We start from the raw sequence: 25,167 nt of genomic DNA on the forward strand, positions 1-25,167 counted from the left end.
TTATTCACACAATTACCACTGCTGAGGTGCTAATACTGTTTGTGGCGTACTCCTGGAATGGCATTTTGTGGTGTGTATGCATAAGCTGTTCCATCACACATCTGTCATCCAGCTGTGTCTTCCATCTGTTGCACAATGGTCTTGGGCTATTTAAGGCACAGTCTATTTTCTTTTAATTTTCTAAAGAAAAAACCCAATAAGAATGGGTAGATAGAATCAATTTGTTAATATTATACATACCCATAAAATATTGCTTCCCTTGCAACCTTGTATAAATGTACAAGCATCATAGATCTGTTTGTGCAGTTAATAATTTCAAGAAATTTTGTGCATCAGGAAACTGCATAAATACTGCATAACAGTACCATTTGCTACACTGAGGTAATGATTTCTTTTTGTGAGTTCTAGAGTTATACCATAAGGTATTATTTGTTTTAGTAAGCCCCATGATCTTTGCAGCAGAAATGTGCAAACCTGGGGCCATGGAAGTTAGACTTAACCTACAGTTCCATGGCCAGTTTCCCCTAACTCTACAGAAGCTCCTCTGCTCCAGTTCTGTGAGGTTGTGTTTCCACAGGTTGGGAAGCAGCATGTCAGGGCAGAATGGAGCACATTGGATTATTGTTCTCTAGTTTCTTGGTGATATTTATTGGCTTCTTAAAACCATGACACATTTTGGTTTATATTTTAATCTCTGCTCAAAAATGTATAAAATTAATAGACAATAAATGAAATATACTGGGGAAAGTTGCATAGCACCTCACCATATTGTATTAAAAATCTCTCTGGCCAGTGCTTTGTACTTTCAGCACTGAGTTCTCTTACAAAATGGTTGAGTCATGAATTATCTGATTTCTGGGGCATACAAAGTCATGTAATTATGCTTCCAGTGTAACCTTGACTTTACACATAATATGATCCTAATCTAGGCCAACATTATCTAAAGGACGATTATAGTGGACCTTTTTCACTATTACCGTAAGACCCCTTTATGACACACTGGCTGCATGAAGCGGTTGGAAATTGCCTCTTGATCAGGGTGCAGAGGTGGTGCACTGGCTTTGCTACCTGGGGTTCTTTCAACCCAAAGCTCTTGGTAACTTTTACTGTGTGAGGTGGTGTCAGGAAATAAATCAGGGGAGACACGGCCGTCCGACCAAGGGATGGCTGGCACAAACAGGACAACACAAGAGTGCTTTCACTTAAAGCTAAATTTTACTTAGTCTCAAGCACTTATACACATGTCTGCAACAGGTTAGTAAAACACCCCCAACCGTTGATAATTACCAAAGCTGAGCATGGCTCTCGAGTGGCACAGAGGCAGCCCGTCTGCCAGTGGGAAACACAAGATGCATCCAGAGGGAGAGTCCAGTCCTGAAGAGTCCCACCACCTCAAACTTTTCCCCCTTATTTATACATTAGTAATAGAATGACATGTCCCTTAAAAAAAACTTGTTAAGCAAGCAGTTCCAATGGGCAAGCAAGAGGCTCCTTCTGATTATCAATTAATCAGGTGTGGGTTTTTCCAGAGTTTGCAGCCTTGAGGCTCCAGTACACATTCCTGGGGCACATCCTGCTCTTCTAAGATGCAAGTATCTGCAAGGTCAACACAATTCTTATCAGGAAGGATGCGGGGTCAAGCTGCCCTTTCTGTGGCACCCAACCCCTTGCTGCGCCCCGCCCCCGCCTCCCCCCCTCCCCCCCCGGCTCCTGCCTTGGTTAAGCTAAGCCTGCTGACTTGGCTAATTTACAGCCTGCTGACTTGGCTGCTTTTAGCAATAAGCCATAGTGGTTTCAGGCACTTTACTGGTTTGCCAAAGTGTCCCCGTACAGCTTGTGCAGAGGTTGTGTAAAGGTTCTATCCACAACCTCTAGTGTAGGTGGGGGGAAGGATCAGAAGCATATGGGGGGGTGGCTATGGTACACTGCAATACAGCAATTCCTCACTTCCCATAAAGGATTCTGGAAAGAAGACCATATTTACATTATGGACTGGTCAGGGCCCCAACATGGCTCCAGAATGAAGAGAGCACGAAAGCTGCTTAAAGCCAGGCATCCCTGCCCAAAGAGTGGGGACAGAGCAACTGAGGACCAGGCCCAGCATGCTGAAACATCAAGGTCATAAAACATAATCCAAAAGGATTAGAATTGAGCCTGACTTAGAATTCAATAACCTTTAGGAGCAGTTCAGAACTCTAACTGGGATTTGGATCCTAATTTTGCAAAAGGCAAACTAACAGTATGGACCAAACCAAATAATTATAATGATCCAAAGCCCAGATGAAAGCTTAGAGGTATTCAAAATCTGTATCTAAATTTTATGATTTGTACCTATATTTCATGTTCCATAATGGAGCATCCCCCCCAAAAAAAAGATTTTCTGGAAATGACACCCATCACAAAAGTGTCATGTAATTCTTCTGCCAGGCCATTTGTCAAGTCATGTCTACTGTCAGAGGGAGCTAAAGTTTTGAAAGAACACTATGCTTTGTAGCATTCTATGGCATATGGTATTGGATATGCATGTCAGTAAACTAAAAGGCATTTCACACACCTGCTTTTCAGCTGTAACATGCTATTTGTCATGAAAGGCAGTGGTTGTTTTATTTTTGATAAACAATTTCCATCCTTCACATGTAGGGTTCAAAGCAGATAGCAGGAAACTTTTGTTCATTATAGAATTATGTGGTTTCAAAATATGATGCTAAATAGATTATTATAAACACTTTGAGCCTGATTCTCATTTTACACTAAAGCCCCTTGTACTTCCCGAGAAATGAAGAGGCCTTAACATAGGTGTAAATTATTCACATCCTTTTAAGAGCATGAAATATTGAGAGTAGGATTATATCTGGAACTAAATCATCCAGATACTGTTTCAAATTTATGCAATGTGCTTGAATGCTAACATTTGGCTTGGGAATGTGTGCTAAAATGTGCCTAGATACCATGGTGTACTAGAACTATATAGCTAGCTGGATATATGTATTTTCTATCTAATCTTATCTATCTCCCTCCTGGCTCCACATGTAAGGAGCTGCTGCATGTCAGTTTTGCCACCTAAAGGCTGAAATTTCTTGGTTCTTTTTCGAGTTTTAAACTGGTTCCAGCAAGGGTGAATTTGACCTAACCCCTGCCTTTCATGTACTTCCGTGGTGTACAGCAGGGTACACAAGTTGTTCCCTCCATTGCAAGTATGTGTGGGCCCGTGCAAGTAGGGTTAAGTGCAAGGCATGGTTCTCCACACAGAGTGGAATAAAGTTGCAAACACTTTGCATTATCACTCCCTAACTCACAGGTGTCTGGGGTATATAAGAAAGAGTTGGAGCATGAGCAGAGATTGCGTGCAACTGAGACACAGACTTATGTATATACAAGGTATGTATAAGACTAACAAAACACTTAACTACACATTCCCTTGTTAAGCCTAACCCCTGCTATTAGACAGGAGTGATTTGGTGGCTGCATCATAGTACTCATAAATGCAGAATGGAGTTCCACTAAGCTCTCTTTCCTGCTCCTTGCTTTTTACCTTGAGCTTGTATGTGCAGCACTACAAACCTGCGCTGTGCGGGATTAACACCTCAGTGCAATGTACTAAAAGGCACCACGGAACTGATCCTCTGTTGATACCAATCAGAATAGCTCCATTGATTTGGTTATGGACCCATGTTGTAAATAGTTAGCTCTTGTCTATCAGAAAACGGTTTTTAGGATGTGGGGAAAATCTAGGTTATTCAGTTGTATGGTACAGTATATTACAAGGTGTAATTGTGTGCTGTGCCTCTTGGAGTCTGTGCAGCCCAGGAGGAGATGGAGGCTTAGGTTGCTGTAAGACAGTGGTGGGCAATCTGCGGCCCGTCAAGGTAATCCTCTGGCGGCCGCCAGACAGTGTTTACATTTGCACGGCCGCCTGCAGCTCCCAGTGGCCGCGGTTCGCCATTCCCCTCCAGTGGGATGTGCGGGAAGTGGAGAAGGCCGCAAGGATGTGCTGGCCTGCGGGCCGCATGTTGCCCACCACTGCTATAAGATCAGTGTGACCCCTGGTGCAATTTAACCAGTCTTGGAGGGCTGTCTAAGTTACAGCAAACTGTTCCAGAATCTTCTCAGTGCTATGTGCTGTGACCTCACTACAGCCCATTGCTGATATGTCCTTCCAACCCCTGGATTTCCCCCCCCCTCCATGTTTCCCCTATGCCTGAGCTTGTAAGGGGTCCATTGTAAGGCCGCTACAGTGTCTGTGCCAGGAGAATTCTGGTCGTTTTACAATGCTGCAGCAGTATACAGGGGCTGGACAAGCAAGAGAATCTCTCCCATACTTCAGTGAAGTCCTTCATATTAGAAAAATCCCCCTATGTGAGGCTGTTATAATGATCAGATCTATAAGATGGTGTAGCTATAACATGATTTCTTTAGCTAACAAATGTGGAATCACCACTCTTTTTTTTTTTTTTTTTTTTTTTAAGAAACAGGTTTTTGATTTGGCTGGTTCTTTAAAGCTGGTGAGAGCTTCAAAAGTGAAGTGCTGGAAATGGCAAATCCCAATGAATTATAAATGCACTGAGAACTCTTTAAATCTCTTTACTTTGTTAAATCTAGACTGACCATTTATTTTGAGTCTTAATTCTTCCACTATTTAATCTGAAAACTGTCAACTGCAGTGAAAACTTTCCCAGGATTTTGGTTAAAGTACAGTACACTCAGGAGTATATAAAAAGGCAAATAATACTGGACAACTCCTTGGATTTGTGCTCAGATAATGTAAACAGAATAGTTTTTGTTAGAATTTTTTTTCTTAGAAGTTTATGATCCCAAATCATTAACAGAGCATGGGCGTGATTCTCCACTGCTTCACAACCTGTGTGGTCATTTCCATATGTAGCTTTCTGATTCAGTAGTATTTTACATACTTTGAATAGGTGAAATTGACCATATGAGCAGAACTGAGAGAATAATTGATTTTTCAGTTTGGTCACTGAATGACATCGGATGAAGTGCATCCGATGAAGTGAGCTGTAGGTCACGAAAGCTTATGCTCAAATAAATTGGTTAGTCTCTAAGGTGCCACAAGTACTCCTTTTCTTTTTGCGAATACAGACTAACACGGCTGTTACTCTGAAACCTGTTAGTTATCATTATACTTATCCACTAGGATGTAAATAATCTTTAGTTTAGCATTTTGAGGTGCTTTTCACACGCCAAAAATTGGTGATTTTTTTTGTTTTGTTTTAAAGTTTGGAAGGTCTGATCCAAAGCACATTGAAATTAACATGTTTATTTTTCAGTTTACCTTTTTTTATCGAAATTTGGATTTTCAGTTAACCAAGCATTTTTGGTGGAAAGCACCCTGCTTTTCTCAATTGATTTTATTTTATTTTATTAATTTTTTTAAAAGAAAACTGAAAAGCAAAAATTTTAAAGCCAAACACTGGAAAACATTTTTTTCTTTTTCGGTTTTCATTCGTTTTTTGTTTGTTTGTTTTTTACAAACTGAAAATTTCTGCTGAAAATTCCAATAAAAAGATTTTCCCCATTTTCATTTAAATTTTCTACCAGGGGCAGGGGAGGGGGACACATACTCCAACAAGCTGTAGGTCTGAACAATGTTGACCCAGTATAAGATTCCAGCAGCAGTTTCATAATTATATGAAAGGCCTCAAGTGAGTAGGATTTTGGGTTGTTTTTTGTTTGATCGGGAAAGGAGTGGGTGAAAGAGGGATTGGCAATGACGGAGATTTGAATTTTGGGCACCCATCACTAAGTGTGCAGAATGATTTATGCTGAAGAACTTGTTGCTGTGAGAAGGGGTTTAGGAGGACTGTGGAGGGTTAAGTGTAGAAAGTGGGAGGATGGTCAAATCAAGCTGGGTGTCTGGAAAAGTTTTGGCAGCTAACTGTAGGCTGGTTGGTAATTTGGGTTATTGTGTGGGCCAAATCCTGAGGTCCTTGTTCAGTGTTTAATTAGTCCTGTCTCAGGCACACACAAAAAATCATTGATGTTGCAAATTTAGTGGGAGCTGCGAGTACATAATACCTATGACAATCAGGTGCCAAACAATGGATTTAAGTGCCTAATTCTGTGTTGATATTGTCTTTACTCTGTATGTGATATGCATATATTAGGCCCTGATGCTGCCATGTATAATGTGTGGGTGGATTGCTGAGCCGGTGTGATTCACATTACTGGACTATACTTACTTAGACTATAAGCTCCTTGGAGCCCAGGAACTTGTCTTATAAAGTTTTATAAATATTTATACAATAATAATTAGGGATTTTTTTCATGGTAAAATATGCATGTTTTGAAAAATATATTGTAAAAGATTTGTTAACAAAAAATAAATTGAAGATCCATATTATAATGGCATTAAGACATGCCAGGTTGTGTTTTATTGGTCAGTTGGGTAGCTGAAGACACTCAGACTGCATCTGATTATTATAGTAATTGACCACTTAAATATACTTTGCTATGACTTAATGCTATTAAATAGTTTTATATTCAATAAATGAGCACAGATTAAAATGTAAGTGTTTTACCACTAAAAAATTCCTATTCTGTTAACAATTTGCTCTAAGTATCCAAGCGAAAATACCTTGGATCAATTAATCTCATAAATTATATATCATATATTTCATGTCAGATATTATTTCTTTTTAATCATCCATATCCCACACAATCTTCTCCTTGTTCTCTCTTACATACAGTTGTTAAAATTTAGCGTTGACATAACTGCAGTGGCCAATATGCCCTCATCTGTTTTCAGAGATATGAAAGAAACAGGATCAGCAATTAATGTCAGTGGTTTCAAACTGTGTTCTATGAAGCTCTGGGTGGTCCATGAAGAGCTGTTGGTGTCAGCTGGTTATTTTCAGCTGGTAAATCAAAATAAACAAAGCTCAAATGCATAAAATGCTTCTCTAATATAACTTTTTCCAGTACACAATTGCTGTGGTTATCATTAAAATCCTATTCAATCACCAATGGGAGGGGAGGAGGTCCAAGTGATTGTGAATGGGGGAGAGTAGGTGGGTCAATAAGGCAATCTGTTAAGATGTGAACCCACACCATGAAAAAATCTGAGAAACTTGTTTAGGTTAGATAGTTCTTAGTTTCCCTTAGAAACAAGATGATAAAGTTCTCATTATAAAATTTCACAATGGATCTACCATACAGCTGACAATGTAACCAGGAATATTGTGGTATTTGTATATGGAATATATACACTTTTTATTACTGGAGTTAAGTTTATGGTCTATTGTAAGTGCTACCTTTATAAAAGTAAAAGTCTTTCAATGACTCATTCAGTCATGTTTGTGGCTTAGTTGTTACTACGCTGACCAAGGTGGTTTGGGTCCCCAATCAGAAATTATATTCATATGCAATTGCAACACTATGGAAATGATGAGACATTAAACTAGAATCTATTTAAGATCATATTTAAGATCATGGACTGCCTAGGAGAAATTTAAAGAGACAAGGTGGGTGAGGTAATATCTTTTATTGGACCAACTTCTGTTGGTCAGAGAGACAAGAAAGTTAAAAAGCCAAAGAGGTTATTTGAAAAGAGATGGGAGAATAACCGCAATGTCCAGGCCAACGTTCTCTCACTCAGTAAAGCTGGTGTGCTCGTGTATTTAATTACACATTTGATGCCTTAATTGGTAATTCATTAGAATTATGGGTTAAAATATGGCAGAAAAGATTATAAATAAGATAGGAGACACCTAGATTAGAAGATAATAGAGGAGCATGGAAAGGAAAAGAAGAAAATTAAATTAAGATGAACCAAGAGGGTAGCTTATTGAGATTATAAAGCAACCTTTATCCAGAAGCCCGAATACTCTCCAAATGTTGTCTTCACTGTCTGAAACTACTTATATGATTAAATTTAAGCATGTCCTTATGTGCTTTGCTTAATCAGGGCTTAAAGAGTCAAGGGATGGCAATAAAACCCTGGAGGCCTACAGTTACTCACAATAATCTGTTACTCCCAGTCATCTGTTGTCACAGTACTATGGGAAGGCTAATAGTAATGTGGTAGCTAATGTTTGAAAGGTGAGATATATTTAAATCAGCTATACAATAGATTTTCAAATTTTCTGGTTTACTCTAAATGACTTTAAGGCAAATTTAGAACCATGACATTTTCTCCTTTGGTTCTGAATTGGGGTATCTCTTCAGTTTACAAGCATCTTCTACTCTGCCTCACTCCATAAATAGAATGGATCACTAATGGTTGTGCTTACACTTGTCACTAGCAATATTTCAGGGGCAGATAGTCTTGTTTAAAATTAATTTCTTTTCTGCTATTATTCTCTAATATTTGCTTAAAATTTTGCTGTTTAGGCAAACAGTCCTGACATTAACTTCACTCACCTGAGAAGAACAAACAAAAAAGAGATGTAAAGCCAAACAAACCCATATTTTTAATTACTTAAGCTAATATTTCAAGATGATTTTCTGAGATTATTCACACAGCTCTGCCTGTGTGTGTGGCAGAGTACCAGCATGAGCAGTTTGAATACAGGAACTAGCAAGCCATAATATTAACAGAGGAATGGTTTTCCAATTTTCTTTTATTACGTTCAGTGTCCTTGGTCTACCGCTGGACTAAATGATTTCTTGCTTTATCAAAGAGTCAGTTGATCTCTTGGTCAGCAACTTCTTGGATCTTTGGTTAGTATAGCACACAGAAGGGTTTCTAAATGGTTCATCAAAGGTTCCCACTTGGTTATGCAGATCATGAGATGGCTAACCAGATTTTTATTTGCTATCTTATTATATTTTATTTGCAATGGGAGGCCATGCTGTCTGGTGGATAGGCCACTGGACTGGGTTGTTGGGAACCTTGGGCAAGTCATTTAATCTTTCTCTGCCTTGGTTTCCCTATCTGTAGAATGAAGATAATGAGACTGACCTCCTTTGTAAAGTCCTTTGAGATCCACTGATGATAAAGGCTAGGATTATAATAATATCAATATCCAACAGAAAACTAGCTAGTATTGCATCAGGCAAATTCAAAGCAATGGGCCTGAAGCATCTTAGGGTATGTCTACACTACCCGTCGGATTGGCGGGCAGCAATCAATGCAGTGTGGGGAGGGGGATCTAGTCTAGACATGATAAATCGATCCCTGAGCGCTCTCCTGTCAACTCCTGTACTCCACCGCCACAAGAGGCGCAGGCGGAATCGATGGGGAGCAGCAACAGTCAACTCACCACGGTGAAGACACCACGGTGAGTCGATCTAAGTACCAACACTTCAGGTACGTTATTCACATAGCTGCAGTTGCGTAACTGAGATCGATTCCTGGCCCCCCTCCCACCATTGTAGACTTAGTTATTAACCCACAAAGCCTCGCACACTCTAGGTAATAAGCAAGTATTCATGTCTAAAATTGCCAGTATACTTATAAATGCAACCCTTGTTGGGGATTTTACCATTACAGTTTCATTGGGAGTAATACTTTTAACACACTCCCTCAATTGCACTTGCAGTGTTAGGCTTTGGTCCAAACTACTTTGAAAAAATACTTCTTTTCTATTTCAAAACAACCCTATACCCATTTTGTTTGTTTTTCACTGCTCTCCAGAGTAATCAATCTGTAGATGAAGTAGTGTCTTTCTAAAAGAGATCAAGGAACTGGGCAAATATGTTGACTGGGTATTCTATTTGGATATATTACAGGACATCACACATATTTATGTGCTGTACCTTCTGTTCCTGAGGGGTTGAGCAAGTGATACAACCATCAAACAGGCTTCTGATATCTTAGTCAATGGAAGAAAATTATTATCTGCAAACATGCTACTAAATTTATGGTTCATTGAAAGTGACAGATGGATGAAAGAGTGAATAAAAATGATGTAGAATATGCATCATTACAGGAATTTATAGCATTTCATCTTGTGTATGCAAATGCAAGTAATGCTTCTGTGCTGTAGATGATCCAGTTGCTAATCTTGAATCATAAAGTATTATTGTTAAGGCATGCCCATAGATGGGAACAAATAAAATTCTAGTTGGTGTAACAGTGTGCTCAATTTTTGAACTAAAGTTTTAAATGCCTTTACATAAAACATGCTGCTTTATTGTTGCTTTTATCTTCTAAGTTCAATAACGTACAGGGATTTTTTTTGTATTTTACTTTTAATACTGCCTAAAAGAAAGGAGGAGGAGGAAGAAGCTGACAGTATTGTGAAACTGACTTGAAAGTTAAAGTCTTTCAAATGACTGGACTTGTCATTGATAAATCTTTTTTTTCTTTTCTACTTGATGCATTTCACGGTAATTTGGAACAAGTTTCAGAAGTTTTACAATAATAAATACAGCTCTGCTAAAAGGATACATTATACAAGCAATAATTTAAAACTACTCATGACATCAATTATATTTTGTCATGATGAAATATATAACACATTATACTTGATCAGCACAATGAAGAGAGACATTCCAGAATCATAAAGGTGGAAATCAAAATGGTTTTTCCTCTTCCTAATGGCTTTAATTGCAGGATACAATAGAATCAGTTTGCTCCTTTATTTAAAAATTCATTTTATCAACTGTCTATAACCTGTCACATGATGCCTAGTGCATGACAGTTATATCATCCTATCCAGTTCCACCTCAACAGATTTGTGACAATATACTGTCTGATTGTTTTGTTTTGTTTTTTGTTTTTTTTATTTCTCAGTCCAGAAATGTGTAAGTTCTGCATATTGCAGCTTTACTGAATGCTCTCTAAACTCCATTATGAACAAGAATTAGTCACCTCTATAGATACTATGCTGTGATTTATAAACAATTATACAGCAGTGACCTCATGGTAAAAACACAGCTATCCAAATATAAGCATTATAATAATGCATTAGGTATTATCATATCGAATGTCTGTATATATACAGAATGGATGCGTGTATGTATGTGTAACATCGACAGACCCCGATCGTCAGCAGGTGAGATTGAACCTGGGGCCTCTGGAGCTTAGTGCATGAGCCTCTGCTGCATGAGCTAAAAGCCACCTGGCTGTTAGCTAAGGCTGTAGCAGATTCATTAATCTCTAAGTGGTCTTGGTGCCACTACATGAGACAGAGCACCACACCCAGGTGCAGGTGTGTGGGTTACATATGCACATGCATTATATTCATATTTTGGAAAGTGCCGGGCTCTACTCCCTGAGCACACTTGCTGAATTTTCACCATATGTATGCATACAACTAACATAGACATGCACACACACACACACGTCTGAAAATGCATATGACGTATGTGTACTGTGTATCCTGTACTATAATGCAAAAATGTAACTTAATAAAACACTAAGGGCCAAATTACCTTATGGCTGCCCTGGGTGGGTGTGCTGGAGTTGCGGGAGAGGGCGGAGGGAGATGACTTCTTCTCTAGCCTACACATACAATGGGCAATCGTAAGTAAAATGGATGCACCAAATGGATTTAGGGTAATTCATTCTACTGGGTAATATTTTCAAAAGCTTCTGAGTCACTTAGGAGTTTAAAATCCATTTTCAAAAGTGTCTAAAATCACTTTGGCGCCTAAGTTGCATTGACTTTGAAAGTCAGGAGGACTGAGGCTCATCAGTGGCTTAGGCACTTTTAATAATGTTAGCCACTGGCTATACAAGTCATCCCCAGGGACGGGGTACTTGGGTGGCAGCAAAGCCAGGTCTCCTCCCAATCCAATTTGGGTAGCTCCACTGGAGGAAGTTCTGGCTTTTGCAAATGCTAATCTATCATGCCTCTGCAGCATCTGTGGAGGAAGAGTACTTTTGAATGCCACAATGCCTCCAGGCGCTGGCCTGCAGGAAGTGCACATCTCCTTTTCCCTAGCTATGCTCTGGCTACAATGATCCATAAATGAGCATCAGAAGAACACAGTTAAAAACACAGAAAATGGTATAGCAAACACTGACAGATACAGTTACACGGTTGGACCAATTGCTCTCCAAGATGAGGGCTATTAGAGCACTTTCATCACTGTTACAGTGCTGTGGCTGGGAAGGAATGGGGACCAGCATGGCACAATGATCTGTATAATATGATAACTGTATAATATGATAACAGATAGAAAATAATGTCAAACAAAGGAGAATAACATCAGTTCCCTAGCAGAATACATGGTAGGAATAAACAAGGCAATAAACTTCTTGTCTATGTGGTTATGAAAGAGTAAACAAGATAGTGTCCTAAATGTGTTATCTATGACTCCGGTCTCAATCAAATGATATAGATATTAGTTCTGCAATAAGGTTACAGGCATGATAAAAGGCATTCTTGGAGACCAGTTACCCTGAGACAGAGAGAGATTTTGTAATGTGATGAAGAAATCTAAAATGTAAACTAATGTCAAATAGAAGAAATGTAATTAGTTTGGCATCTACAAAATGGGGATAGTATACAAGGCAATAGTCTTGAGACGTGTATGGCCTTTGATCTTTATCAGAACCTGTGTTGCCTATATTTCCCTTGTACGACTGGAAATAATCAAAATCAATGGGAAGCCATAGTGACTCTGAAAAATACATTTGTTCCCAGGTGTATGAATAATAAATAATCATCAGTTCTCAGGACGTATAATTACTTTTTTGAGTGAGAGATAGTAAAAGGTTCATCTAACAAGTTTGCAGAGAACAACTTAATTACAGCTTTTCCTTCAGAGAAACAGTCACAATGGCGTTAATTGACCCCAGTGATTGAACTTTTTACATAAGCTTAGCCAGTCAGGGAACCTGGAATGCTGGAATGAAGATTGACCAATCCCAAGTAACCCAGAATGAAACCTGAATATACACACAAAAACATCTATAATATTTTTTATGAGCATCCAGAGAGGGAAAGATTCCATGATCAACTTCAGCAATGTGTTGACTAACATAATAACTTTATTTACCCCAGGGTGAAGCTGGTCTCTTGCATTGGTGAATCAAGTCCTACATTTTTGCAGTATCACTATAGATTTAAAAAGCTGGATATTTTCATTTTTCTTTTTGGATTCACTAGAAATATTTTTCCACAATTCTAAAATATAACCAAAAGCCAAGATCCCATCTCTGTGAACATGATGGCATAGGTAACCATATATATATATTGGGTCATACTTTATCTTAAAGTTCCATTTATGTATAGTTTTAAACGGTTTAATAAATGATAGATGTTTTAATAAATTATTAATCAGTTGTTATAGAGTATGACAGGTCAAAAGTTTACTTTATTACTAACATAATAATTAATAACACTTTCTACCAATGTGCTTATTACCATCTCTAGTACACAGTACTCCTGTCTGTAACATGCTTATTACATGTACTAATAAGTTATTAATTCTTTGTAAACCATTTCTGAAAGGAACCTTAATTTGAAGTGTGATCAAATTTTATGTCTTGGGTCCACCTTTAATATAAAGCATATAGAATCTTACTTCATTTGCTGTACTCATGGAACCAAATTTGATGTTGACTTGCACCCTATTCAATTAAGTTAGAACAGAGTTTGGCAAATATATATATATATATATATATAATGCTATATATAGGATAGTACATACCACAGGCAGCAAATGCCATTAAGTGTAGGAAATGCCTAAAATGCTGCATTGATACTAATTAATTTCAAATAGTAAATGTGAACATTGTAATGATGTCTACTGCACAGAATAGTTGGAGAAGTATGTTTTTTGTTTAAAAAACAAACAAACCTGCATGACTGTATTGACTCTACTGCACTATTTACTATATTTTGACTGTATGTACTGTAGTGAGGTATTTGTATTATACTGCAGTAAATGTTTACTTCTGAATGGCACCCATGGTCTAGACCAGTCGTGGGCAACCTGCAGCCCATCAGGGTAATCCACTGGCAGGCCGCCAGGTAGTTTGCTTACATTTGCATGGCCGCCCACAGGCCCCGGTTCATTGTTCCCAGCCAAGGGGAGCTGCGGGAAGTGGCGGCCAGCACATCCCTGCAGCCCACGCCACTTCCCACAGTGGATTACCCTGACAGGCCGCAGGTTACCCACCACTGGTTTAGACCTCTTTAATTTCTATTAGCAGTGGACTTTACATAGTATACTGTAATGCTGAGCAGAACTTCTGTATTTTATGAATGAATATATTAAAGTGAGGAAGAGATTTTAAATTGAAGGTTTCACTACATACTACTAAAATCACAACCAATCTATTAACAGTTACTCTAAGAGTTTATTCTGTAGTCCCCTTCAATAGAAGGGAGGACAAATATTTTCACTTCAATAAAAAGTGTATCAATTAGAGGATTTCTCGGGAATATATTTTGGTGTCTTCCAGGAAAGAAAAAAAACAGTAAAAATAATAGGAACCTGATGCAGTGTCCACTAAAGTCAATGGCAGCCCTTCTGTTACTTCAGTGGGGTTTGAATTAGTCCCCTAATAAACAAACAGTGTTTTAGAATAACATATAGAACTTTTGTTATGTTTAAAAATCAGTGTTCTGGGATTTTTTTTCTTTTTCTTACTAATAAAAATGTTTTTAGATGGTTTGAGACCATTATGGTGTCAGTTCCAAGTGCCAATTTTGGGGCTAACTTCAAACTTTTCTTTTTTATTCTTGATGAAAAGAAGCCAAGGGTGGAATGTTTAATGCAAAGTTTAACGTGCTCGCTCACAGGCCCATTTTTGTAGAAAGAAGTGGTGCTTTTAAATAACTAAGCCAAATTTTCAATCAGGCCTCAGTGCATTTCACCTTTAAGGGGGCACATGTTTTACCCACACAACTGCCCCAAATTTTGTTATGCTTGCAAATTACTTTTGAGTACAAATTGGTCCCATATCAGGTAGTTACCTATCTAACTAGTAATAGTGGGTCAAAAAAATATGGGTATAATTTTTGGGTTCTTGTTGTGCTCCTTAAAAGGTAGGCTTGGTTTTGGAAAATAACCCTTAATCTATTTTTTTCCTCTAGTTCCATATGCAGAATAACTTGCGATAAAAGAGAGCCATCTCCTCAGTAAATCAGCATTATGCCAACCGGAGCTAAGAGTGCTCCGGATCTCTGCAAAACTGACTGCTTACTGAGGTGCCTCTTTATGTATTTATATGTCTAACTTGAGGTGTCTTTGCTTGAAAATGTCCTTGTGTAAAATGTTGACAGGATTTTCTTCTGTATTTTGCTGCGCTTTCAAAACTTCCAAATAGTGTGTAGCATTACTGGCAATTTATCTAAATGTTTTGTTTTTCACAGTGAGTATGAAAGCTACATTACTCCCTGGAGTGTCTTTCTCTGACCTTCTTGTTTTCATCTCTTACGACCTTACATGCATTATTTTACTATGGCCTGTCACACACACAAACACACACTGTACAAATTGCATTACAACTGTCCTTGACACCTAGAAAGAAACAATTCACAAACTACTGCTCGGTGGGAGAATGATAACTGTGTACAAATATTTGAAAGGAGTACAGAACAAGGAGGGAGAAAAATTGTTTAGAGTGCTATAAAAAATTCTGACAAAGAGTGATGGGATAAAATTGAGCAAAGGAGAATAGAGTCTGAACATAGGAAACTTTTTCTAACAGTGAGTTCCAGTAGACTGTGGAGCCGTTGCCCAGAGGACAGGGTGTAAACCCCATTGCTTGAATAATTTAAAATTAGAGAAGTGTCCAAACCCCAAATTTGGATCTAGACTTCAAATGCTCAAAATGGGGAGGATTTGGATCTAGGATACTGGTTTAAAAAGATATCTCTGATTAACAGTGGAATGCATAAAGCACTAGAATATATATTCTCAGGAAGAGTACTGAACTGGCTCCTGAAAGATGGATGAATTGATGTCCTAGGCCTTTCCATCAGTAACTGCTGTGATGTTTTTCCCCTACCCTGCTTATGATGTTGCTCATGGACATACACTTTCCTCTCCCCTTTACCTCTAAAATAGCTTGACACATTTTCACTGGCTTTTAATTCCCTTTTGTGACATTCACTATCCCTAACACTTTAAAACCATTTCTACTTTTAGTATGAAATTTTCCTTTCAGTCAATGGACAAAATTCTGTGTTGAAGTACATACATACCTACAGCCTCATTAGCTCCAATGGGATTTCATGCAGTACAAGTAAGCACATAACTGTTGTCTGTCTCAATTTTTTTGGTAGCATACTCTTGCCAAGTTGGTTCGAGTGGTGAGCCAATATTCTGGGCCTTTCCAGGTTGTTCCTGTTAGGATGATAAATGGATGATACGAGTCAGATATATTCTTTAGTGCACCTTTGCATATTTACAATGTACACAAAATCCTGTTTCCCTGAACAAAGTAGAAACAACAGCAGGAAATTTCCTTGCTCATGATTGAAACACTTTCTTGGAGTCACCGTGTTACGCCCCTCCTTCAGTGAGAGGGAGCCTTTCTTGTGGTAGCTGGGTGTCAGCTCCCTTGCGCTGCCAGCCCTTGAGCCGTTCAAGAATTTTCCTCAAGACTCTGCCAGTTCTACTTTGCCTTTCAGGTAAATAGTTGAGGTACCCCAATCCCTGAATGTGTCAAAAGCATCCCCCTGTAGTGTTCAGTCCCTGTCACAGGACACTCACAGTAATTACCAGCTTCGCTACTCCCAGCTTGTTTGATTCAACTGAGTATCAGCTCCAAAATAATAACACTACTCTGTAATCTATTTGTAGTGAAAACAAATGTAAGTTTATTAACAAAGGTAAAAATGTAAGAGATAGCAAGGATAATGAGAACAGGTTAGAAATAAAAGAAAATGTGTAACACGCTTCTACTAGATTTCAGAGTAGCAGCCGTGTTAGTCTGTATCCGCAAAAAGAAAAGGAGTACTTGTGGCACCTTAGAGACTAACCAATTTATTTGAGCATAAGCTTTCGTGAGCTACAGCTCACTTCATCGGATGCATTCTACTAAACTAAGCCTTTACTTTAACAGGCTAACCTTATCTAAAGCAATTTCTCACCTAAGTGTTTTCTTGCAGTATTTCAAGGGAGGATGGTTGAGATCCTGTTTTCCTGGCTATAACCACATTGGCCAGTTACCACCTCAAGTGCAGGATAAAAGAAGTATCCTTGTGCCTCCCTCTTATGCCCAAAGTCAATTGTTTTGTCGCCAAAGTTAGGTGACTCCCTGTAGTTTCCTGCCTAGGGTGCTGTCTCCAAGGTGTCTTCAAGTTCCCAACTCCTGTTTGTTTCACATCCCCTTGGACCTTTTTTTCCTCTTGAATTTCACACGTAAGTGGGGCCTCCTTGGTGTTGGCTTTACAATGTTTAATTTATATATGAACTGAGGCAGGTGATTCCACATCCCTTTGTCTGGCAAAACCAATTTGTCAATCTGTCTGGGACCTAGATTCTACAACATATCTTCAATACATACAACTTCTTAAATATCACCAGTACTTACATCACTAAAAGGTTATGAGAATCAGTAATACATAAGCTTCCATTAGACATCTCACACAACCTTTTTTGGATAAGTACTATGAAAGCAGTGTGTTAAGGGTAGTGAATTTTAGACTTGATAGGAGTTGCTGTTACGGAAAAGTGAACCCTTTGCCAGATGGCACTGAGGGATTCTTAGGGTCACAACAATTTCCAAGCCTGTCTCTCCAGTGAATTCTGTGCCCCAAGGAGCTCTGTGTCTCTGCTTCTTCTTTCTTAGAGCTATGCTCTTGACGATTTCTCTTACTTTGAGCTGGCTTTCTACCTCTAGCAGCTTGCCAAAGAAACCCTGACCTCTGCATTTGTAATAAGGGAAGCACCCAGTCCACATGCTTACCTTCTCATCAGGCCATTGCCAGGGGAGGTTCCTTCTACTGTTTCCAGCTATCACCATGTAAAATGGGCTTGCTCCCTCCATTTAGCATGAAAGGAAGGTGCTTAACATACCCATTGGCTTTAATCAGCTCTGTGATTGTCTTTAGATCAAAGTCCAAACTGATAGCAATAATTAACATCTTCCACTATAACAGGACCCTCGGATTTTCTTATGGCATGATCCAAAGTTGCTATTAAAGTCAATGGGAGCTGTTTCTTTCACTTCAGCAGAGTTTGGGTTAGCCCTGCCTGGTCTGCACTACAAACTTATGTTGGTATAACTACATTGCTCAGGGGTGTGAAAAAATCCACATCCCTGAACAACGTAGTTATACTGACCTAACCCCAAAGTGATGACAGCACTATGTCAACAGGAGGGCTTATCCTGTCAACATAGCTACTGCCTCTTGGGAAGGTAGAATACCTACGCCGAGGAGAGAAGCTCTTCTGTCAACCTAGGTAGCACCTTTACTGAGCCCTACAGTGGTGCAGCTACAAGTGTAGACAAGCCCTTACAATCTTAATGACTTTTTCAAATTCCAGAGGCTGATACAAAATTATTATATCCAGAGTGCATTAAGCATTTGCATGAGCTCTCCTGGACATTCCTGTGGTCCATACAACTTATTTCCATTTCTTAGTCACTGCCACAACATCTTTGTTTTTACAGCATAGTTTTAAAATATCTTTCTGCCTTTCTACACTACAAAGTTTTGACTATAAAAGGCAGCCTTTGTCGACAAACCACTGGATGCGTACACACTGTGATGTGACTTTTGGCAGCAAAAATGCCTTGTTTTGGTGACAAAATAAAACCACCTCAACAAGAGACATAAAGCTTTTTGTGCAAAATTTTTGTTGACAAAGTGCCAGTGTGGACACTATGCCTGATTTTATCACTTTAATTGGCCTCCAGGTGGTGTTCCACAAAGCCCATCATGACCACTCTGGTCAGCAGTTTGAACTCCACTGCCCTGCAGACAGGTAAACAACCATCTGCCCCTCCCCTCTAGAAGGCCTGGGAATTTTTGAAATTCCATTTCCTGTTTGCTCGGTGAGGAGAGGTTTCATCGCATCTTTCCAGGTGACCATGGCAGCTTATCACAGCAAATGCTCTCCTGCTTGGACCATTGTGGAGCTGCTGGATCTGCTCAGTATATGGGGAGAGGAGGCCGTGCAGTCCCAGTTGCGCTTGAGCCATAGGAATTTTGATACCTATGGGCACATTTCTTGAGGCTTGTGCAAAAAGGGCTATGATGGGGACACACTGTAGTGCAGAGTGAAGATAAAGGAGCAGAGGCATGCATACCATAAGGTGAGGGAAGCAAACTGTCACTCCAGTGCTGCACCTAAGACCTGCTGGTTCTATAAGGAACTGGATTCTATTCTCAGTGGCAACCCCACCTCCACCACCAAGAGCCCCATGGATACTTCAGCAGGCCTAGAGGTGGCAGAAAGACAAAGTCATTGAGGAAGAGGTGGAGTCAGATGACAACGTGGAGCTCTCGGTGGGGCGGGCAGCGAGGAACTGTTCATCACTCTGGAGGTGTCTAGCCAGTCTCAGCAGTTGCTCTCCAGCGAGCAAGAAGCAGGAGAGAAGAAGCCTGGTAAGTGGCTGTGGTCTGTGTAGTGTGGAGGGGGGTTCAGGGTATAGAAATGTAAGGCTGGCTGTGTTTCTGTGAGCTGGACATTTCTCTGTTTAGCTAATCAGTATGGTGGAACAGGGTGTTGATGCACACCGAGATCTCACAGGAATCCTCCAGAGATATCTCTAGGAAAGTTTCCAGCAAGTACTCAGTAATCCTCTGCCAAAGGTTCCTTGGCAGAGCTGCTTTGTTCCTTGCCCCATTGTAGGAAATTTTCTCTTGCCATTCACCAATCACTTGTGCAGGAACAAAAGTGGCACACAGGCGAGCAGCATAGGTTCCAGGGCAGAAGCCACAAGTGTGTAGTAGATGTACCCTCATTTCCCTGCTTACCCTCAGCAGTGAGATATCTGCTACAATGTCCCCTGCCTGCGGAAAAGTGTGGGAGAATTTTAGAATTTTTTCCCTGGTCGGCTGCACCGCAACCCTTGCAGAATGCTCTTTTCCCCATGTAGAGTGCCCCCTCCCAAAGCCAACACTCACCATTCTTTGGGTGTTTGCAGAGATGTGTGCTTGCCCAAGGGTCAGTGAGAAAGTGATTATTATGTTACAAAAGGTGTATTTTACTGAAATGTTTCAATGTGGTGCGTGAATTTAACAATCATGATTCTGTGCACTGTTTCGTCTGCTTTGCCAGATGTGGCGTTCAGAAACACCACACGCACACTGGCCGAGCATCTCCACCAGATAAGAAAGCGTCCAAGATGGAGCAAAGAAGACATGTTCTGGGAGATACTGCACTTATCCAATGCAGAGAAAAGGGAACACAAGGATGGAGGGAAGCCGAATGTCAGGACAGAAAAGAGAACCAGGAGTTTAAGGATGCTACTGAGTGGATGATTAAAGTAATGGAGGAGCAAATGCAGATGCTGAAGTCCTTAATAATGTTGCAGTCCTTAAGACTGAGCAGATATGTGCCCGCCTTCCCCTGCAGTACATTCAGAGCTCTTTTCCGTGCCCCCCAAACTCCACCCGCACAGTCCTTTCCACCTTCTGGGACTTCTCGGTTTCTCTCCACCTCCTCAGACAACTTCCACAATGATAGCTGGACCTACACACAGCTCTGAAAGTCTTCCCTTCCCTGGTACCTCCTTTCCTACCAAGCATCTTTGTGTGTGTTTCTTGTTTCTTGTTTTTGTTTTTATTGTGCAATAAAAGCAAAGTTTTTGAACTCATCTTTGTGTGTTTCCTACAGACTGAGAGAGCCGGCACTACCAATACATACGCAGGCAGTTTAATCATCTGCTCACTGGAATGTAAATCCCAAAATGTCACCCTTGCTTCCTAGGAAACCTACATGCACTGTAGCATTGCAGCACCAGTCACAGAGAGACATTACTGGTTGTCACTTTCAAAATGTTGCCTCAAAGCCTCCCTGATTTGAATTGTCCCCCCTTTGGGGCCCTCTGATAGCCCTAGTATCTAGCTGCTCAAAATCAGCAGCCAAGTTGTCTGCCTCAACACTTCACCCATGAGCAAACCTTTCCCTTAGCTTCAAAAAGATGATGCAACGTACAACACGTGACTGTGGCCATGGGAATATTATCTTGATTCAGGATAATGAATGGCCAAAGACACATTCCACTGTCATCCGGCACCTACGCAGTTTGTTGTTGAACTGTTCCTTACTGTTGTCCAGATTTCCTGGGCAAGGTTTCATGAGCCAAGGCTGTAAGGGGTACGCCGGGTCTCCCAGGATCACTGTGTGCATTTCAACATCCCCCACTGTAATCGTCTGGACTGGAAAGAGAGTCCCCGCTTGTAGCTTTCTGTACAGGCTGGTGTTCCTGAAGGTGCATGCATCAGGCACCTTCCCGGACCACCCCCGTGTTGATGTCAGTGAAATATCCACAGTGATCCACAAGCACCTGTGACACCGTGGAGAAGTACCCCTTCCTACTGATGTCCTCTGTCGCACAGTGGTCTGCTGCCAAAACTGGAATATGTGTGTCATCTATCGCCCCCCACAGTTAGGGAAACCCATTTCTGCAAAGCAGTCCACTATTTCACGTACATTTCCCAGTATCATGGTCCTTCGTAGAAAGATGTGATTAACTGCCCTGCACACATGCATTAACACAGCCCGAACGGTCGTCTTCCCGACTCCAAATTTATTTGCGACCAACCGGTAGCAGTCTGGAGTTGCCAGCTTCCACACAGCGATTGCCACACTCTTCTCTACCGAGAGGGCAGCTCTCATTCTGGTGTCCTTGTACCGCAGTGCTGGGGCAAGCTCTGCACACAGTTCCAGGAAGGTGGCTTTCTGCATCTGCCACTGCTGATCATCCCACACCTGCATGACAATATGATCCCACCATTCAGTGCTTGTTTCCGGAGCCCAAAAGCAGTGGTCCACCTTCTGCAGCTGTTCTGTGAAAGCCAAAAGCCAGTGGCTGCAAGAAAATGTTTAAATTGACCATCCGCAGCCATGGCTGTCCGCAGCTCCCAGTGGCCAGGGTTCACCATTCTCAGCCAATGGAAGCTGTGGGAAGTGGGGCAGGCCACAGGGACGTGCTGGCAGCCGCTTCCCGCAGCATCTCATTGGCCGAGAATGGTGAACCGTGGCTACTGGGAGCTGCAGGAGGCCGTGCCTGTGGACAGTCAATGTAAACACTGTGTCGTGGCCCACCAGCGGATTACCCTGATGGGCCACAGGTTGCCCTCCAGTGCCAAAAGCAATCTAAAGTTGCTCCAATCCATATCACACAACATATTAGGCAACTGGGAGTCTTCTTCAGTTAGCAACTTCGCGATTAACTTCACTGCCATCTGCGATGTCTTCATGACAGTTATCAGAGTATATGAGAGCAGTAAGGGATCCATCCCTTCTCACAAAGATGTCGGGGTGCACAGCAAAATGCAGTGAAAGAAAGCCGGAAGCCGATGGAATGCTGGGACAGAAAGCAATGCATCACGGGATTTTGTGCCCGGTCCCAAGATGTGCCGCGATCCACTCTGCCTTCCCACAAGACCTAGCATCAGAAGGTGTCGAGCTGGTCTGTGGGATAGGTACCCACAGTGCACTACTCACATTGTCAATGCTAGTGCCTCTGTTGATAGAGGGAGTGAGTATAAACATGCAATACTGATTTTTATTATAGCAATTTTTGAGTGTCAACAAATCTGTAGCGTAGACAAGGCCTTAATGTAGTGGTTGCTGTTGATTCATGTAACACAAGAGAGTGATGACTTTGTCATGGCTCAGATGAGTACAGTTAAGAAATGAGAGCAGATTCAATAGCTGTGTTTGCCATGTTCTCTTTTAGGCCTGTATTTGAAATAATTCAGCACCTGTTTAACTTCAGACAAGTGTTTATGCCCTATTGATATCATGCTTAAATTTAAACATGTGCTTAAGTGCTTTGCTGAAAAGGGATGGACCTAAGTATGGGTTTTAAATGTTTTACTGAATTGGGGTCTTACAGAGGAAACTGAAGGACTTGGCAAACTTTTTTTTTTCTCCTTATATTTAAATAGCTCACCAGTGTTTTCACCACCATCTCTCTCTCTCTCTCTCTCTCTCTCTCTCTCTCTCTCATTTTCCTCTTCATTGTATACTTCCTTTCCATTAGTTTCTCACCCACTTTCTCTTCTTCAATAGCATTATGTAGTTTTTATACTTAATGTGCTCCAGTGATGGAAATAGGGAGGGAGCAGGAATTCCCTTGGTATTTTTAATATTTAAATATTGGGGGCTTTACACTGAATAATGTATAAAAAGTGGTCATTGAGCCACAGGCTGGAAGGCTTTTGTTTCCTATGCCACTTGTGGTTTCCACTATCTTTTATGTTGCCAGGAAGGATGCTGTCTCTTTTGAATGAAATGATGTGCAACATTTAAAATACAGATCAGCTGGCACTGTGATTTTTATACAGCACTCATGAGTGACATGAACGTGCTGATATCTGGAGTGTTTCCCAGGTAGGCAGATATTATAGGAGGCTCTGTGGCTCCCTGCAGGTAATTTGCCGGCTGTCTCATTTCTGAATCTTTGTCAAATCCAGATTCTGTATTACTGCTTGCAAAATGTGATGGTTGTGTAATTGTTGAATGATTTTTAATATACACAAAAGAGCAAGGTGGCAGGAATAGCTTTATGTGCTAATTATTCTCTATATTGAGCATTCTGTGATGGGACTACAGAGTTTACTTTTTATTGAAGCCTGATTGATATTAATTCCATTTAAATAGGGAAGTGTGTAAATACACATTTCAGGGAGGGGACCTATGTCCTATATGTTTGTAAGAATACAGTCAGATAGCCCTTGGCAGATCACTATCTAAACCCTGGTTATATAATAAAACTTTGAAATGGTAAATAAGAACATGCTAAACCATTGATAAATTCCATGCCAAGAAAAATTTGCAGAAGTAGTTCTACATGCCATACAAAATACATGGATGCTTTTGATATCCTTTCAAAATATTGTTGAATCAAAAACTTTTATGGTCAAAGCATCTGCACCATTTCCTTTTCCTCTAGTATAATCCAAGCAAATAAAAAAAAACATTTATGGGGAAAATAACTAGTTTTACAGTAATGTCTAAATGAAAAAAATGCTATTGAAAAATAGTTCTGTAAAGATGCAAAAGATGCAAAAGTTCTGTAAAGATGTAAAAATAGTTCTGTAAAGGGAGAAAAGCTGTTACAATTCTGCAGTTTATAAAAGACATTTTTGACTCTAAGGATGCTCCAAAGAACTTTTTCCCCCCATCAATTCTCAATGTGAATTTCAAAAGTTGCAAGCTCTAAAACAGATGTATTGTTTTTCAGGCTTACATCAAGGTTAATGCAATACAGCCTATGCAGGGTATTCAAATGTTTTCCCTTTTATTTAAAATAATAACATTTTGTAGCACTTTTATCTTCAAAATGCTTTACAAGCCTTAACTAATTAATACTGAGGGTACCTGAATTTCTGCCTTCACTATATTGAAATACGGAAGTGAAGTGACTTGGCCAAGTAGAGGGAATATGGGATGGAGTTGGGAGGGAATGAAATCAGAGCAGGTAGTCTGTTTTTCCCACAAGTACTTTCACACATTCGCCCTTATTTCTGCCAACACACATGAAGAAAATTCCCATCCAAATTTGTAAGGCCATCACTTCATCCTCTTTTGAATTCTTCCTTAAAACAACATAAACTAGGCTGATGGCCACCTGCAATTAATAGTAATAATAATAAGTAGAATACCTAGCTCTTTTCATCTATAGCTCTCAAAGTCCTTACAAGTAAGTCAGTATCATGACTATCAAGACTATTAATTTATGCAAACACTCCTATCTTTACTGTTTCTTTTCCCCTCAAGCCACTAGCCTGTTTATCCATCTGTTGTACCTAAACTGTGAGCATTCTTGGGAGGGACTGTCTTTGGGTTTTGTACCTGCACAAACAGGAGCCCTGATTCCTAACTGGGGCCTCCAAGTGCTACCACAGTATATGATGCTAATTCACTTATGCCCTGCCTACTCGGCATCACTTTGTCTGTACTAGACTTTTCCCTTAAAATTTCCCACTGTTCCAATTACTAGTGTAGCTCCACCTGTTGTAGGAATGGGAGGAGCATTGCATTGATGTAAACAAGTGCTGTAGCTAGTGACTTCCTGATGCATTTAGGTGGTGTGTAAATGCCAGCAGCTGCTGGCACGTTTTTACACTGGCACTCCCGCGGTTCCTTCCACCAGTGCTAGCAAATGTTGGAAATTTT

At 40.3% G+C, this 25,167-nt stretch overlaps 1 protein-coding gene and 1 long non-coding RNA gene across 11 annotated transcripts in view; one reads left to right on the forward strand and one right to left on the reverse strand.

Annotated features, from left to right (window-relative positions):
• ROBO2 (roundabout guidance receptor 2) overlaps positions 1–25,167 on the forward strand; it is a 1,509,143-nt gene that overhangs the window by 391,190 nt on the left and 1,092,786 nt on the right. The gene's annotated exons all lie outside the window — the stretch shown is intronic.
• Positions 1,336–17,903, reverse strand: LOC141983882 (uncharacterized). Its single transcript, XR_012638556.1, has 3 exons — positions 17,774–17,903; positions 16,065–16,206; positions 1,336–1,596 (listed from the first exon to the last, which is right to left on the reverse strand). It is a non-coding gene; the product is annotated as an uncharacterized LOC141983882 (long non-coding RNA).

Source organism: Natator depressus, chromosome 1, assembly GCF_965152275.1.
Source record: "Natator depressus isolate rNatDep1 chromosome 1, rNatDep2.hap1, whole genome shotgun sequence".
In the NCBI taxonomy this organism is placed as follows: domain Eukaryota; kingdom Metazoa; phylum Chordata; order Testudines; family Cheloniidae; genus Natator; species Natator depressus.